Below are 15750 nucleotides of genomic sequence, written 5' to 3'. Positions count from 1 at the left end.
ACTCTTAGTCATTAGCAAAATACAAATAAAAACAATGAGATACCACTACACACTCACTGCATTGACCATACCAAGTTTCGGCAAGGACGTGGAGCAATGGAAACTCTCCTATGCTGCGGGTGGGAATTTAGAATTGTACAACCACTTTGGAAAATAATTTGGCAGTTTCTTTAAAAGTTATGCACATACCTAGTATACAAATGAGCCATTTCACACCTAGCCATTTGCCCAAGAGAAAAAAACAAGCATATGTCCACAAAAGTCTTTGTACACTAATGTTTATATCAAACATTTATGTTTTATGTAATCTGCCCAAACTAGAAACATCCTGAATGTCCATCAATAGGTGAACAGATAAGCAAAATCTCCATACAATGGAATAATACTCAGCAATAAAACAGGAAGAAACTATTGATACATGTAATGAAGTTGATGTATCCTGATATATCTTGGTTATACTGAATGAATATAGCCAGGCAAAAAAGCATATATCCTATATGGCTTTACTTATATAGAATTCTAGAAAATGCAACCTTAGTTAGTGACAGAATCTAATTCTTTTTCTTTTAGTAGAGACAGCGTTTCACCATGTTGGTAAGGCTGGTCTTGAACTCCTGACCTCAAGGGATCCGACTGCCTCAGCCTCCCAAAGTGCTAGGATTAGAGGCGTGAGCCATTGTGACCAGCCAGGAATTTAATACTTTCTAGTCCAAAAGCCTAATCAATGAATAAATTATTTCTGAATGTCTTTGAAGTAATCACCCTGATCACCTTCATTTATGGGGATTAACCTAACTCAGAAATCATTGCACTTTTGAATAAATCTGATTATTAGAAAGTTATTTCTTGCAGGCCAGGTGTGGTGGCTCACACCTGTAATCCCAATACTTTGGAAGGTCAAGGAAGGTGGATTGCTTGAGTCCAGGAGTTCAAGACCAGCCTGGGCAACATGGCAAAACTTCATCTCTACAAAATTACAAAAAAAAAAAAAAAATTAGCTGAGTGTGGTGGTGTGCATCTGTAGTCCCAGCTATGTGGGAAGCTAAGGTACAAAGATTGCTTCAGCCTGGGAGATGGAGGTTGCATTGTTCCACTGCACTCCAACCTGGAGATAGAATGAGACCATGTCTCTATCTCTCTGTCTCTCTGTCTCTCTCTCTCTCACACACACACATACACACACACACACACACACACACTGACACCTGACAGCACATTTTGAAGACACGTTTCTGTGATATTCAGAAACTATATATTTCAGATTGCCTTCATACTATCTATTACAGACTGAATTGTGTCCTCCAATAAGATGTGTTACAGGCCTAACTACCGGTACCTCAAATTGTGACCCTATTTGGAAATAGAGTCATTGCAGATGTCACTAGTTGAGGTGAGGTCATACCAAAGTAGAGTGTGCCCTTAATCCAATATAACTGGTGTCCTAAGAATTGAAGAAGAGATGCAGACACACAGACACAAAAGGGGAGAAGCCCATGTAGTCATGTGTGATATATTGACAAGCCAGCGAATGCCAGGGATTGCTGGGGACATCAGAGGCTGGAAGGGGCAGGGCAAGGTTCTTCCCTGGAGCTGTGGAAGAGAACATGGTTCTGCTGACACCTTGATCATGGACTTCCAGCCTCCAGAGCTGTGAGACAATAAATTTCTGATTTCTTTTAAGCCATCCAGTTTGAACTACTTTGTTATGGCAGCCCTAACAAACTAACACACACTATGTCTTTTTTCTAATTTTGCCTTCTGGAGACACGGAATAAGTCCTGGTCTCTTTTCCAGATATGTTCAGGTTTTTTGAGTATGTATTTCAAGAACGTATTTCATAACATAGGAAAACATCTCCCTCACTGATTTTTAATATGATACATTTTCAAATCCTTGCATCATTCTTTTGTAGGACCAAGATTTTCAAAGATGCTTTAAAGTGTAGTAACCAGAACTGACATTACCACTTCAAATAGTGGCCTGTGAATAGCTACCGCACTCCTGCCTGGCAACATAGTGAGATCTTGTCTAAATAAAAATATTTCATCTCAAGATACAAGAGAATAGAACTTGCTCTGTGGTTTAGGCCAAGGATTTTCAAGCTGTTTCTCAGAGCGCTAGGAGTTTCTTGCAGTTACCTCAGGGACACACGTGACTATATTTCACATTGATGTTCTATAGAAGTTTGCATTAGAAGAAAGTTTGCTGTGTAAAACAAACTTGAAAAACACTGCTATTTTTTTGAGATGGAGTTTCACGCTTGTCACCCAGGCTGGAGTGCAGTGGTGCCATCTTGGCTCACTGCAACCTTCTCCTCCCGGGTTTAAGCAATTCTCCTGCCTCAGCCACCCAAGTAGCTGGGATGACAGGCACATGCCACCACACCCAGCTGCTGATTTTTGTATTTTTAGTAGAGATGAGGTTTTGTCATGTTGGCCAGGCTGGTTTCCAACTCCTGAAATCAGGTGATCCACCCACCTCGGCTTCCCAAAGTCCTGGGATTACAGGCATGAGCCACCATGCCTGAACTTCCTGGTTAATTCTTTTGTTTTTGTTTTTGTTTTTTTGAGACAGAGTCTCACTCTGTCGCCCAGGCTGGAGTGCAATGGCACCATCTTGGCTCACTGCAACCTCTGCCTCCCGATTTCAAGTGATTCTCCTGCCTCAGCCTCCCATGTAGCTGGGACTACAGGCATATACCACCACATCCAGCTAATTTTTGTATTTCTAGTAAAGATATGGTTTCACCATGTTGACCAGGATGGTCTTGATCTCTTAACCTCGTGATCTGCCCACCTCGGCCTCCCAAAGTGCTGAAAATTACAGGCATGAGCCACCATGCCCAGACTAATTTTTAAATTTATTTGTAGAGGCAAGGGTCTCACTGTGTTGCCCAGGCTTGAAATCACTTTTTTTGGCAGCCACTTGACTCATGATTTTGATTGGTAAAAGCCACGTCTTTTGTGTTGGTTATATCTGTGTACGTAGTTTTGTTTCGTTTATTTGTTTTGGTCCAAAGTAAAGTATGTTACTTCTTCCTATAAGATGTCATCTTACACCAGGGTTGGAGGCCCATGTCTGTAGTTCCAGCTATTCAGGAGGTTAAAGCTACGGGATGGCTTGGGGCCAGGCATTTGAGGTCACGGTGTGCTATGATGGAGCCTGTGAATAGCTACTGCACTCCTGCCTGGCAACATAGTGAGATCTTGTCTAGATAAAAAGAAGATTTCCTCTCATTTGGCTTTACCCTCCTATTGAGACTTTCTGTTTGTTGATTTTGTTTTTTTTTCTGATCCTGTATCCAATAGTGTTTTGTTTTCTTATTCTATCATGCAAAATATACATTATCCCTCTTGATTAATAGCACATCTAAGCATTTGTTCTACATCTTTTCAGTGGTTTGTTTTTTTTTTTTTTTTTTTGAGGTGGAGTCTTGCTCTGACACCAAGGCTGAATGGAGTGCAATGGTTCAATCTCGGCTCACTGCAACTTCCGCCTCCTGGGTTCAAGAGATTCTCCTGCCTCAGCCTCCCAAGTAGCTGGGACTACAGGCACCTGCTACCACACCCAGCTAATTTTTGTATTTTTAGTAGAGACAGGATTTTATTTTCTTGGCCAGGCTGGTCTTGAATTTCTGACCTTAGGTGATCCTCCTGCCTTGGCCTCCCAAAGTGCTGGGATTACAGGTGTGAGCAACCACACCCAGCTGAAACAACAGTTTTCAGAACATTGGCTAGCAGGCAAAAAAGGGCATCAGTCTCTGAAAGAAGGAAAACAGATGGAGTGAGCCCTATACCTACCCCTGCTCCCTGCCTGGATGGTGCTCTCAGCTGCTGGAGTGAAGGGAAGCAGATGGAGCCCAGCCATCCTCCTGACCTGGGGAAGCAAAGTCGGAAGTCCAGAGAGGCCCAGGGTAACTGGAGTCCTCAGTTCGGAGTACTAAAGAGGACAGGGCTTTGTAGAGAGAGGTCCCCAAGGATCTCAGAGAGCAGCCAGTGCAGCTTCAGCATGTGCGGGAGGTCATGAAGCAGGGGAAGGAATCATCCAAAATGAGCGATAGGCAGAGATCACACAAGCTGGGAAGAGCTTGTGTTCCCTCCAGCCAGAGTGCAAAATCGTGCAATTCAGGTGGCATAAGGTGGAATATTCAGAAAGTATTGTCTAGTATTGAGGAAAAATTAATCCTTAATGAATTATCTCAAAAACCTTAAAAAGCAAGTCTCAAGAGGATTATACTCTTTCCAAGTAACCAGACTACAACGCAGAGTATTTCTTGTAAGTATTATATATATTTTTTATATATTATAAATTTTATATAAAAATATATAATTAGGCCAGGAGTGGTTGCTCACACCAGCAATCCAAGCACTTTGGGAGGCCAAGGCAGGCGAATCACAAGGTCAGGATTTCCAGACCAGCCTGGCCAACATAGTGAAATCTCATCTCTACTAAAAATACAAAAAATTAGCTGGGTGTAGTGGTGGACACCTGTAATCCTAGCTACTCGGGAGGCTGAGGCAGGAGAATTGCTTGAACCTGGGAGGCAGAGGTTGCAGTGAGCCGAGATGGTGCCACTGCACTCCAGCCTGGGGGACAGAGTTGAGACTCTGTTTCAAAAAAATTATATATATGTATAAAAAATGATTATATATAAATTCATATATATGAATAGTATATATACTTAGTATATATATATATAATTAAAATATGTATATACACTCAGCACCCAACATTTCTGCTGATGTCATGTTAACTACATTGGGATCCTTTTGTCCTAGAAGGGTGTTGTGGGTTGAACTGTGTGTCCTTCAAATTCAAAGTCAGATGCCTTCTCCATTAGTCCATGGTCCTTGGTTATGCCCCTTAATTTCATGTGTTGAAGTCTAACACCTAGAACCTCAGAATGTGATCTTATTTGGAGACAAGGTCTTTACAGAGTTGATCAAGTCATTATGAAGTCATTAGAACAGGCCCTAATGCAATGGCACTGTTTTTCTTTCTTTTTTGTCAGTGGGGACAGGGTCTCACTCTGTTGCCCAGGCTGGAGTATAGCGGCACAATCTCGGGTCACTGCAGCCTTCAGCTCCTGGGCTCAAGCAATCTTCCTACCTCAGCCTCCTGAGTAGCTAGGACTACAGGTGCGCCCCACCATGCCTGGTTAATTTTTGTAAAGATGGGGTTTTGCCATGTTTACAGGTGCGCACCATCATGCCTGGTTAATTTTTGTAAAGATGGGGTTTTGCCATGTCTCTTGAACTCCTGGGCTCCAGTGATCCACCTACCTCAGGCTCTGCAAGTGCTGGGACTACAGGCATGGGCCAATGCGTCCAGACTGGTGTTCTTATAAACAAGGAAAATTGGGACACAGAGACACACACAAAGAGACAAAGATGTGAGATACAGGAAGAATGTGAAGATGGTCATCTATAAACCAAAGAAGGGCCTGGGACAGACCCTACCCTCTCTGTCCTCACAGGAAACCAACCCTGCCCACACCTTGATCTTGAACTTCTAGCTTCCAGAACTGCGAGAAAATAAATATCTACTGTTTAAGCCATCCAGTTTGTGGTACTTGATTACAACAACCCTAGCAAAGGAGCACAAAGGGCAAGCAATTTGGTCGTGCTGGAATAACACTCTCTGGGTGTTGGTTTACCTTTTCTGCCTGCAAAGTCTATCAGCCAGCATTACTGTCTGGGATCTCATGGAGTGCCTGATTCACAGGCATGGATCCCACACAACACAGCATCTGACCAGGAGGTGACATCACAACAAAGCTCCAGGAGTCACCTGGCCCTATCACACATGCACCACCCAGAAGTAATCAGCCTGAAAGAACATCAGGACTGCTTCCTGGAGAAACAGCTGACTTACCGGTTCAGAGGCAACACTCTGCAAAGATGGGTGCCATCTTCCAAGATGCTGTATGCATCTTTTTTTTTTTTTTTGAGACGGAGTTTCACTGTTGTTACCCAGACTGGAATGCAATGGCACGATCTCGGCTCACCGCAACCTCCGCCTTCTGGGTTCAAGCAATTCTCCTGTCTCAGCCTCCCGAGTAGCTGGGACTACAGGCGCGCGCCACCATGCCCAGCTAATTTTTGTGTTTTTAGTAGAGATGGGGTTTCACCTCGTTGACCAGGATGGTCTTGATCTCTTGACCTCGTGATCCACCTGCCTTGGCTTCCCAGAGTGCTGGGATTATAGACGTGAGCCACCGCGCCCGGCCGCTGTATGCATCTTGACTCACAGACCTGTTTACTGGGTATTGTCTCTAACAGGAAGAATATATGGGTCCTGGAACAATGGTCCCATCCAAGGGATTCCATTCTTGCCAGGAAACGCTGCTAGAGTCCCATTGAACTTTAAATTATTGCTACTGTCTTAGTACTTGGATTCCTGTGTCCAGAAGCAGGCTGCAAAGAAGGTCATCTTGGTAGGCGCAGTTGACCCTGATTTCCAGCTCAACAATCCAGAATTGACAACTCAAGGTAATTTCTTATGGTTTAGACTAGAATACATTCTAATTTTGCTTGAGCTTATTTTTTTCCTAAAAAGTAATGTTAAAGATCTTTAGTGATAATTCCTAGCTATGAATGTAGTTGGAAAACATTGCCTTCTGTAGTACGTAAGAATAATTGAATGTCAGTACATAAAACTGAACAGGAGCAAAAATAACAGTACTTCTGGAAATTTGACTTAAGTCATGGAAATTTACTTGACTTTGGGCTTGAAGTAAACAATATGTAATAAGTAATTTAAGCGGTGAACTGAAAATTAAGGGGAAACATGATTTCTATTTAGAATAAAGATGGTATTTTAGTTGACATAACTGTTTTGAGATCAGTGGCAAAATCTTCCTAGTTTTAAAAAAGAAATTTCAGGTTAGAAACTCTATTGCCTAGGAAAGCTTACAGATGTAAGGACTTTAGTAGAGCTAGCCTCCCCACTCCAAGAACACACAGGGGCACACCTAGTTCCTAAGCAACCCACTCCCAAATGAGGTTCACTTATAGGAGAAAGAATAGCTTTCCCAGTCTTCATTTTTAGCTACCGTTAAAGTTTTAGGCGTTTTCCCCCATCATGTAATGCCCGTGAGGAGGGCTTCCCCCATAAAGGGGCAAGCAGAAAAAGCAGGGGGTTGGGGAGCAGGATTCTAGCAGACCCTGATAAGGACTCCTGCCTTTAGAGTAAGCCAGCTTGCGCGTTAGGACGCTGCAAGTCACATGAAGAAGGCCAGCGAAGAGAGGCTGCTTCACACACTGTGGTTTACTACACAAGGAGAAGAAACCCACCCAAGAAAATTCAAGGAGGTCGGCTTTCAGAGACCACCGTCCCACTCTGCCCCCCAATCTCCTTTCCTACAAGTCTTCCTCTTAAGTCTTTATGCCAACACTTTCCCGCTTTTCCTTCCCACAGCCTTCTTCTTTAGAATGAAAGAAAAAAGCTTTATACCAACACTTCCCAGCTTTCCCCTACTTTTTCACCACAACCCATGCAAGCTCACAACCTCGCCCAGTCACAGATCCTACCAACTGCAGGTAGCTTGGCTACCCTTCGCCATTTTATAGACGGCGAAGTTCCCGCCCCCCCCAGCCCCAGAGCACTCTGGGTGAGCCGCTACTCCTCTGGTTTCTCATTGGCTCTCTCACTCTCAATCAACAGCTCGTTCCCAGCCCCTCCAAGCATTTCCTGGTCCACGTGACCAATAGCGGCAAGAAGAAGTGGAGGTTTGTTGTCCGGCTGTACACAGCACAGGCCGGAAAGGTAGCTTCCCACCGCCAGCGGCTGCTGTGATCAGAAAACGAGCGTGAGCTTCTTTGCTGAAAAAATATATCATTGTCCTGTGGGTTCGCGCTGCTTCCTTGTTAAGAATCACCTGAAATGCCTAAAATTTGTTGAGTTTCAGGGCTCTACCCTGGAAATGGTGATTCAGAAGGTCTTTGGGGAGGGCCTACGAGTCTGCGGTTTTAATAAGCACCTCTAGGATTTGCTCTTTGGGGAAGTTGGCATAATACTAAACAGTTGGTATTCAAACGTTTCTTTCCAAGAAATCGCTTCTGTTACGTTTATCCTAATATTCTATTAGTTGCTCCTTTAGATTTGAGCTTCTCCAGCAGCTCCCACAAATAAGCAGTTTTTCCTGGAAAGGGAAGCGCAACAGTTTAAGAGGCAGCTGGCTAGTATTGATTTTCGCAGTACACCCTGACGCCCTGCCACCTCCTCAACCAGTGAGCCACAGATGTATGTGGGGTATCCTTTATCAGCCTGTTCTGCTGGATCGGTTTGTGACCCTAAAGTGAACCTCCAGATGAGTAGGGCGATAGTGTAGGCAGAGGCCTGTTAAAGGAGGGAACTGGGGTGTGGAATGAGAAAGTTTTAGGACCTTACTAGCAGGCCTGGGCAGCTGGAAAACTGTGGGAATACTTTTGGGAAGAAGGTGGCTTTTTGTGTATCATGGGCTGTGGCAAGAGAACTTGATTTACACCCACCGTAGTATCAGACATGCTCCAAGGAAGAGCAAAGGTTAAATGCCGTAGGTAGTAATTTGCAAATTGATTCTGTAGTCATCGTTTCCTAATCAAAATAACAGTCAATTCACTGTTTCTTGCAAAGTTTCTTTCATTTTCCTAACTTCCTGTTTCTTCAACCTGGATTGTCCTTTCTCTCATGTCCACAAATTAAAATTCTGGTGATTATTTGAGACTCAGCTGAGATGCTAAATCTTTGTGGGAGTCTTCTCTAATTTCCCAGTTTGGTTCTACCTGGCTCATCAAGTGTTTATCAGTTTTTGAGGTGCAGGTGATTTGGGAATGGAGATGGCCCAGGTCTGGTCTTCTCTCTAGTGAATCTGACACCCTAATTAATAAACTGCTCTTTGCTTTGCTCTATTTCAATTTTAGTATATGTGCTGCAGAAGCAAGCCCCCCCCCCTTTTTTTTATGATTCAGTCTCCATAGAGACTGCCAAAAATTGCCAACGCCGACTATATTTCAAGTCGCCATGGTGGGGTATTGAGAAAAGTTTTCAATTAGCAATAATCGCGCCTCGGCTAAACCTCATTGGCTATGATACTGCCACTGCGCAAAGCTGCTTTGCTCTATTATAGCATCACTTCTACCTCCAACGCTTTATTCTGTGCATTTTTTGCTATCATTTTGAGCTGTATCACTATATTTTGAGTTCTGGAAAAGTGGTAGAATGACTTCAACTCTGCCAAGAATGTGGTACAAATGTAACATGTGTTTCCTGAATGGATGAATGAATGGATGAGAGGAGATGGCTGCAAAGAAATGAAATTCAGCCTTCTTCAATATTTTATCTGTAGCCTCAGAATTGAGTCCTGTGATGACATTAGAGAAAACTCTGACATTTCTTGGGCTTTGGAAATGGCTTCAACTACATAAAGCTGGCCTATAAGATCAGGAAGAGCAAAGATTACCAGAATTATAGAGGGAAAAGATTTCAGGACAAGAACTAGCCCTCTTCTCCCTTATTCTCAATTTGTGAGTTCAAGTCCTACCTGACACAGGTATGAATAAACTTTAAGAACCTGGAAGGTGGTATAGTATAATGCTTAAACCTGCAGATTCTGGATTTGTATCCTCACTCTGTGGCTTACTAACCATCCATCCTTGTGTGACCTTGTGCAAATTACATAATCTCTCTAGGTTTGTTTCCTTATAAATAAAATGGGGATTATTATGATTATAATAGTACCTCCCAGGATTATTAGGAAGGTTAAATGAGTTAATACATAGAAAACATGTAGAACAGTGATTGGGACGTAGTACTAAATTATCACCTATAATATAACATTGCATAAATGACATAGCTCAGTAAATTTAGCTGTTACTGACTTATGCTAGCTGAAAAAAGTAGATTCACAAGGCTTTCATCTACACAGATGTGGAAGCCTTCCCTTATTTCTCAAGGCTGTAGTCTACACTGATGTAGGCTGAAGCCTTGATTACAGTGGCATATTGGGAATTGCTGGAAAATTAGGAGGCTGTTGGTAAGAGTCCCTAACCAATTGGAGGGGCACCCATACCTTTCCTTACTTAGTCCATACTTATTCGACTCTTACAGCATGCAAACTCTGCCATCATTTATTTAACCATTCTTTCATTTATGGGTACTTGGGTCGTTTCCAGCTTTTTAAAAGAATGCTGCAGTGAAAATCTTCAGCTGTCATTTTTCACATTACTGTGGGAGAATGTGATGGGAGGCGCCATGGGGGTGAGTGACCCCACGTGTGACCAGACTTTGTGAGGTTTTGACTCTGTCCTTCCCAATGTTTCTCCCACAGTGGCTGCCTCTGGGTGATGATGGCTGCGTGAGTGCCTGCCATGGCCCACCAGAAGTGTGAGACCATGGGGAGCAGCATGTTGGACCACAGGGTGAGGCCAGTCCCTGTCTCCCGTGGCCAGGAGCGAGGACGTGGAGCTGCCCTAGGAAGGCTGTGTGCCCGAGGGCCAGGAGCTGGCTGCCCTGTGGCCAGAGATCCCCATGCCCGAGGAGCAGGAGTGCCACTACCACAGCCCTGATGGGGACTCTAGCTCCAACTACATGAATAACACCTCTGAGGAGGAGGACTGTGACAAAGGCCTGCCCGAGGAAGAGGGCATCACCTACTATATCCATCCTGGCAATTGATTTTTATGTGGTAGTTTTTTAAATCTTGCTACCTTGTTTAATTTATCTGTTAGTTCTAACAAGTATCATGGGGCAGAATTTTACACAGTAGGATACAGCATTGGGTAGAGTTGTGAGGCTCCCAATCCAGGCCCTAACTCCAAGACTATATTCCTAGACACACCCTGGGCCAAAAGGGAACCTGCTGCCTTGAAGGAAAGGCCCCATCCTGGCAGGATTTATCTCCTAAGAGCCCTAGGGTCCGGAATAACCAGTAGTGATACCTAGGTAGTAAACTATGGGCCTTGGGCTCTAGACATGCTGGCTTCAGGGGTAACCCAGCATATTTGCAGCTGTGATGGCTATGGCAAAAGACCCCTGATGTTTGAGAAAAGCAGAGGGAAAATTAAAGGGAACTTCATCTTGCACCTTAGGTGCCAGCCTGGCCACAAGGCGGCAGAGCAAAAGGCAGGCCCTTGGGGGTCCCTGAGTCTAGGCCTAGGCTCTTAGCATTTCTGGACCTGCCTTGGGCCAGGGGACCCTCTTCCCATGTGTCAGGGGAGGGACCTGGTGAAAGGGGATTAGATCATGGCAGCAGATTTCCCCCATGCTGTTCTTATGATCGTGAGTGAGTTCTCATGAGATCTGATAGTTTAAAAGTGTAGCACTTTTCTCATCATTCTCTTTCTCTCTTGCCACCATGTAAGACGTCCCTTGCTTCCTCTTTGCTTAAGTTTCCCATGGCCTCCCCAGGCCATGTGGAACTGTGAGTCAATTAAACCTCTTTTCTTTATAAATTACCCAGTCTCAGGTAGTTCTTCATAGCAGTGTGAAAATGAACTAATACACCAGGCAGTACATGTGTAGAATGTACAGGTTTGTTATATAGGTAAACACATGCCATGATGGTTTGCTGCATCCGTCTCCCCACTACCTACATTAGGTATTTCTCCTAATGTTATCCCTCCCCAATCCCCCACCCCCTGCTAATTACTCCCCTATCCCCCACCCCTTGACAGGCCCTGGTGTGTGATGTTCCCCTCCCTGTTTCCATCTGTTCTCATTGTTCAACACCCACTTATGAGTGAGAACATGCAGTGTTTGGTTTTCTGCTCTTGAGTCAGTTTGCTGAGAATGATGGCTTTCAGCATCATCCATGTCCCTGCAAAGGACATGAACTTTTTTTAAATGGCTACATAGTATTCCATGGTGTATATGTGTTACATTTTCTTTATCCAGTCTATCCTTGATGGGCATTTGGATTGGTTCCAAGTCTTTGCTATTGTAAACAGTGCTGCAATAAACATACATGTGCATGTGTCTTTATAATAGAAGGACTTATAATCCTTTTGGTATATACCCAGTAATGGGATTGCTGGGTCAAATGGTATTTCTAGTTTTAGGTTCTTGAGGAATCGCCACACTGTCTTTTGCAATGGTTGAATTAATTTACTCTTCCACCAACAGTGTAAAAGCGTTCCTATTTCTCCACATCCTCTCCAACATCTGTTGTCTCCTGATTTTTTTAATGATCACCATTCTAACTGGCATGAGATAGTATCTCAATGTGGTTTTGATTTGCATTTCTCTAATTATCAGTGATGATTAGCTTTTTTTCATATGTTTGTTGGCTGCATAAATGTCTTCTTTTGAAATGTGTTCATATCCTTTGGGCAAAGGATATGATGAGGTTTTTTTTTTTTCTTGTATATTTGTTTAGATTCTTTGTAGATTCTGGATATTAGCTCTTTGTCAGATGCGTGGATTGCAAATATTTTTTTCTCATTCTCTTGGTTGCCAGTTCACTCTAATGATTGTTTCTTTTGCTATGCAGAAGCTCTTAAACTTAATTGGATCCTGTTGGGAAAAGCAGCAAAGGAGAAAGGGCTTACAGAGTGCCTACATAAATTGGTTATGAGTAACATGTAAATAGGGGGCAACCAACTGCAGAAGGCCACAGAAGGCCTCTGGGGAGGAAGGCCTCTCTATGCCTCATGTTCTGGTACAGGGTGACGTAGGCTCTGTTACCATAAACATTGTGCTCAAGGACATAAAACCCCTTTGTAGCACTATGACGTAGCCAGACTTGTAGGTTCCTTGTAAGGCCCGAGTTCCATCAGCTGCACATAGGTAATAAGTTAAAGATAACCACATGTTCTTGTTTTGTGAAACTCTCAAACTGCCACTGTTATCTGTCTTTAGAATGATACACCAGTTCTGGCTCACTGATTCACCCCACCATCACCCTCTCCTACCATCGCTTCACCTCTACCCTGTAGATCAAAGTAATTGTAACCCCAATAAATAGAGTGGATGATCAGAGCTTGGGGATGGCACCCTGGTCCCACTGTCTCTCTTAATCTGTCTTTTTCTCATTCCTTTGTCACCACCAAACTCGGGATACCCATGGGTGATATAGGGCAGGCTGTCTACATTCTGGTGCCTAACATGGGGCTCATGGGTTCCTACATTCTGGCCCCCACTGTGTGGGGCTCATGGATTCCCTACGAATCCTATTTGTCTATTTTGGCTTTTGTTGCCATTGCTTTTGGTGTTTTAGTCATGAAGTCCTTGCCCATGCCTATGCACTTGTTACCCAGACTGGAATGCAATGGTGCGATCTTGGCTCACCACAACCTCCGCCTCCTGGGTTCAAGCAATTCTCCTGTCTCAGCCTCCCGAGTAGCTGGGACTACAGGTGCACACCACCATGCCCAGCTAATTTTTGTATTTTTAGTAGAGACGGGGTTTCACCATGCTGACCAGGATGGTCTCAATCTCTTGACCTCCTGATCCACCCGCCTCGGCCTCCCAAAGTGCTGGGATTATAGGCATGATCCACTGTGCCCGGTCAGGTTTAAATCTTTAATCCATCTGGAGTTAATGTTTGTATAAGGTGTAAGGACTTTTTTACTTCCTTGTAGTCAAATTTTGGTAATTTATTCCTCATATAGGTGCTTACAGCTGTGTATTTCATGCTAAGCACTATTTCATGCTATGCACTTACAGATGCATCTCGTAAGTTTTGTTGTTTTCTTTTTCTTCATCTCTAGACATTTTCTAATTTCCTTTATTATTTCTTGTTTGACCTACTGTCCTTTGAGTTGTGTGTTGTTTAATTTCTACATATCTGTGAATTTCTCTGCTTTTCTTCTGTCATTTTTTTTTAAATTTTATTTCATTGTGATTGGAGAACATACTTTGTATGATGTTAGGTCTATCAAATTTTTTATCATGAGGTATCTTTGAGTTTATCCTCTCTGAAATTTGTTGAGCTTTTGATATTTCTAAAAAAATCAAATTTTGGAAGTTTTTAACCATTACCTTTTTATTTCTGTTACTCTAATTATATAATCTCAATTGATCTAACTTGAAGTTTCCTAATTCTTTTTCTGACTGTTCAACTCTGCTGTTTAGCCCATCTAGTGAATTTTTCATTTCAGTTACTGTGGTTGTTCACTCCATATTTTCTATTTGGTTCTTTTTTAAGAAAACATTCTGTTTCTTTAAACTTTAAGTTCGGGGGTACATGTACAGGTTTGCCACATAGGTAAACTTGTTTCATGGGGGGGTTGTTGTACAGATTATTTCATCACCCAGGTATTAAGCCTAGTACTGATTAATTATTATTCCTGATCCAGTATTTACTATTTTGTGAGACACTGCCCTCATACTTTCCTATAGTTCTCCTGACATGGTTTATTTTAACTCTTTGACGTAACTCATTTAGAATAGCTGACTTAGACTTTGTCTAATCAGTCCAATTTCCTCAAGAACAGTTCTCTACTGACTGCTTTTCCCCCTTGGGGCCATATATTCTTATTTCTTTGCATGATTCATCATATGTATTTGATGAAAACTGGACACCTTAAATTATGTGGCAGCTCTGGAAATCAGATTTGCCCCTTGCCCCAGGTTTTGTTATTGTGATTATTTAGCATTGTTTGAGTAATATTTCTGAGCTAAATCTATAAAGTCTGTATTTTTTGTTGTAATGAAGTTCTGGATCAGTTCACTTAGTGGTCAGCAAACTATTGGAGAGATTTTCTTAAACAGTGGGAAGCAGAGTCTCCCAGTTTTTGCCAAGGGCGTCTGAATATGTGTCAGGCTCGCCTTTAACATTCAGCCAGGCAGCATGTTTGTAAATTCCTTGGGATTTTCTATGTAAACAATGACATAATCTTCAAATAAAGACAGTTTTACTTTTTCCTGCCATTTTCCATGTGTTTTATTTCTTCTGCTTTTCTTATTGCACTGGCTAGAAACCCCAGTACTACTGCATAGAACAGAGGCATCCATTTTTTTTTAACCATAGGGGAAAGAAATGCATTCATTCTTCAACTATTAGGAATAATGTCAGCTGCTGTTAACTGCCACTTTTATTTGTATATGTCCTTGATTAGATTCAGGAAGGTGTTTTCTAATACTGTTTGCAGGAATTGATGTTAAATTTTGCCAAATGCCTTTCTGCATCGATTGAGATAATTGTATCATTTTCTTTCTTTTATCTATAGTAATATTCTTTGCTCTGAAATCTGCTCTTTTATTAACAGAGCCACTCTAGCATTCTTTTAAGATTAGCATGCTGTATCTTTTTCAAACATGTTTGTCTATACTGTTTGTGAATTTATATATTAAAGTTTCTCTTTCTTTTTTTAACAAAAGAAAGAAGTTTCATGGATTTACAGTTCCATGTAGCTGAGGAGACCTCACAATCAGGGTAGAATGCAAGGAGGAGCAAGTCACATCTTACATGGATGGCAACAGGCAAAGACAGTTTGTGTAGGGAAACTCCCATTTTTAAAAACCATCAGATCTCCTGACACTATCACAAAAACAGCATGGGAAAGACACACCCCCATGATTCAGTTATCTCCCACTGGTCCCTCCCACACCACATGGGAATTATGGGAGCTACATGGTAAGATTTGGGTAGGGACACAGAGCCAAACTATATCAACTTCCTTCACATGTGCAATACTCTCAGTATGCTTAGGTCAACAAATACATATTTTTTTTCTGTTTAATATCACATATTTGACAATTTTTGTGTGCAAATGGGCCATGAATTTGTGTGATGGTAAAACTCCTTTTACCATTTCAAAGCTCACCAAA

At 42.5% G+C, this 15750-nt stretch overlaps 1 long non-coding RNA gene and 1 other non-coding gene across 2 annotated transcripts; one reads left to right on the top strand and one right to left on the bottom strand.

Moving 5' to 3' along the window:
* The first annotated feature begins 7694 nt into the window (after positions 1-7694).
* LOC128929906 (uncharacterized) lies at positions 7695-11961 on the top strand. Its single transcript, XR_008477193.2, has 2 exons — positions 7695-7810; positions 10310-11961. It is a non-coding gene; the product is annotated as an uncharacterized LOC128929906 (long non-coding RNA).
* On the bottom strand, positions 8952-9092 carry LOC118148748 (U4 spliceosomal RNA). Its single transcript, XR_004735651.1, has one exon. It is a non-coding gene; the product is annotated as a U4 spliceosomal RNA (small nuclear RNA).
* Positions 11962-15750: the final 3789 nt, after the last annotated feature.

The sequence above is a fragment of the Callithrix jacchus genome, chromosome 16 (assembly GCF_049354715.1).
Source record: "Callithrix jacchus isolate 240 chromosome 16, calJac240_pri, whole genome shotgun sequence".
In the NCBI taxonomy this organism is placed as follows: Eukaryota; Metazoa; Chordata; class Mammalia; order Primates; family Cebidae; genus Callithrix; species Callithrix jacchus.
Note: the sequence above shows the minus strand (reverse complement) of the source record. Positions and strands in the feature narration are given on the sequence as shown.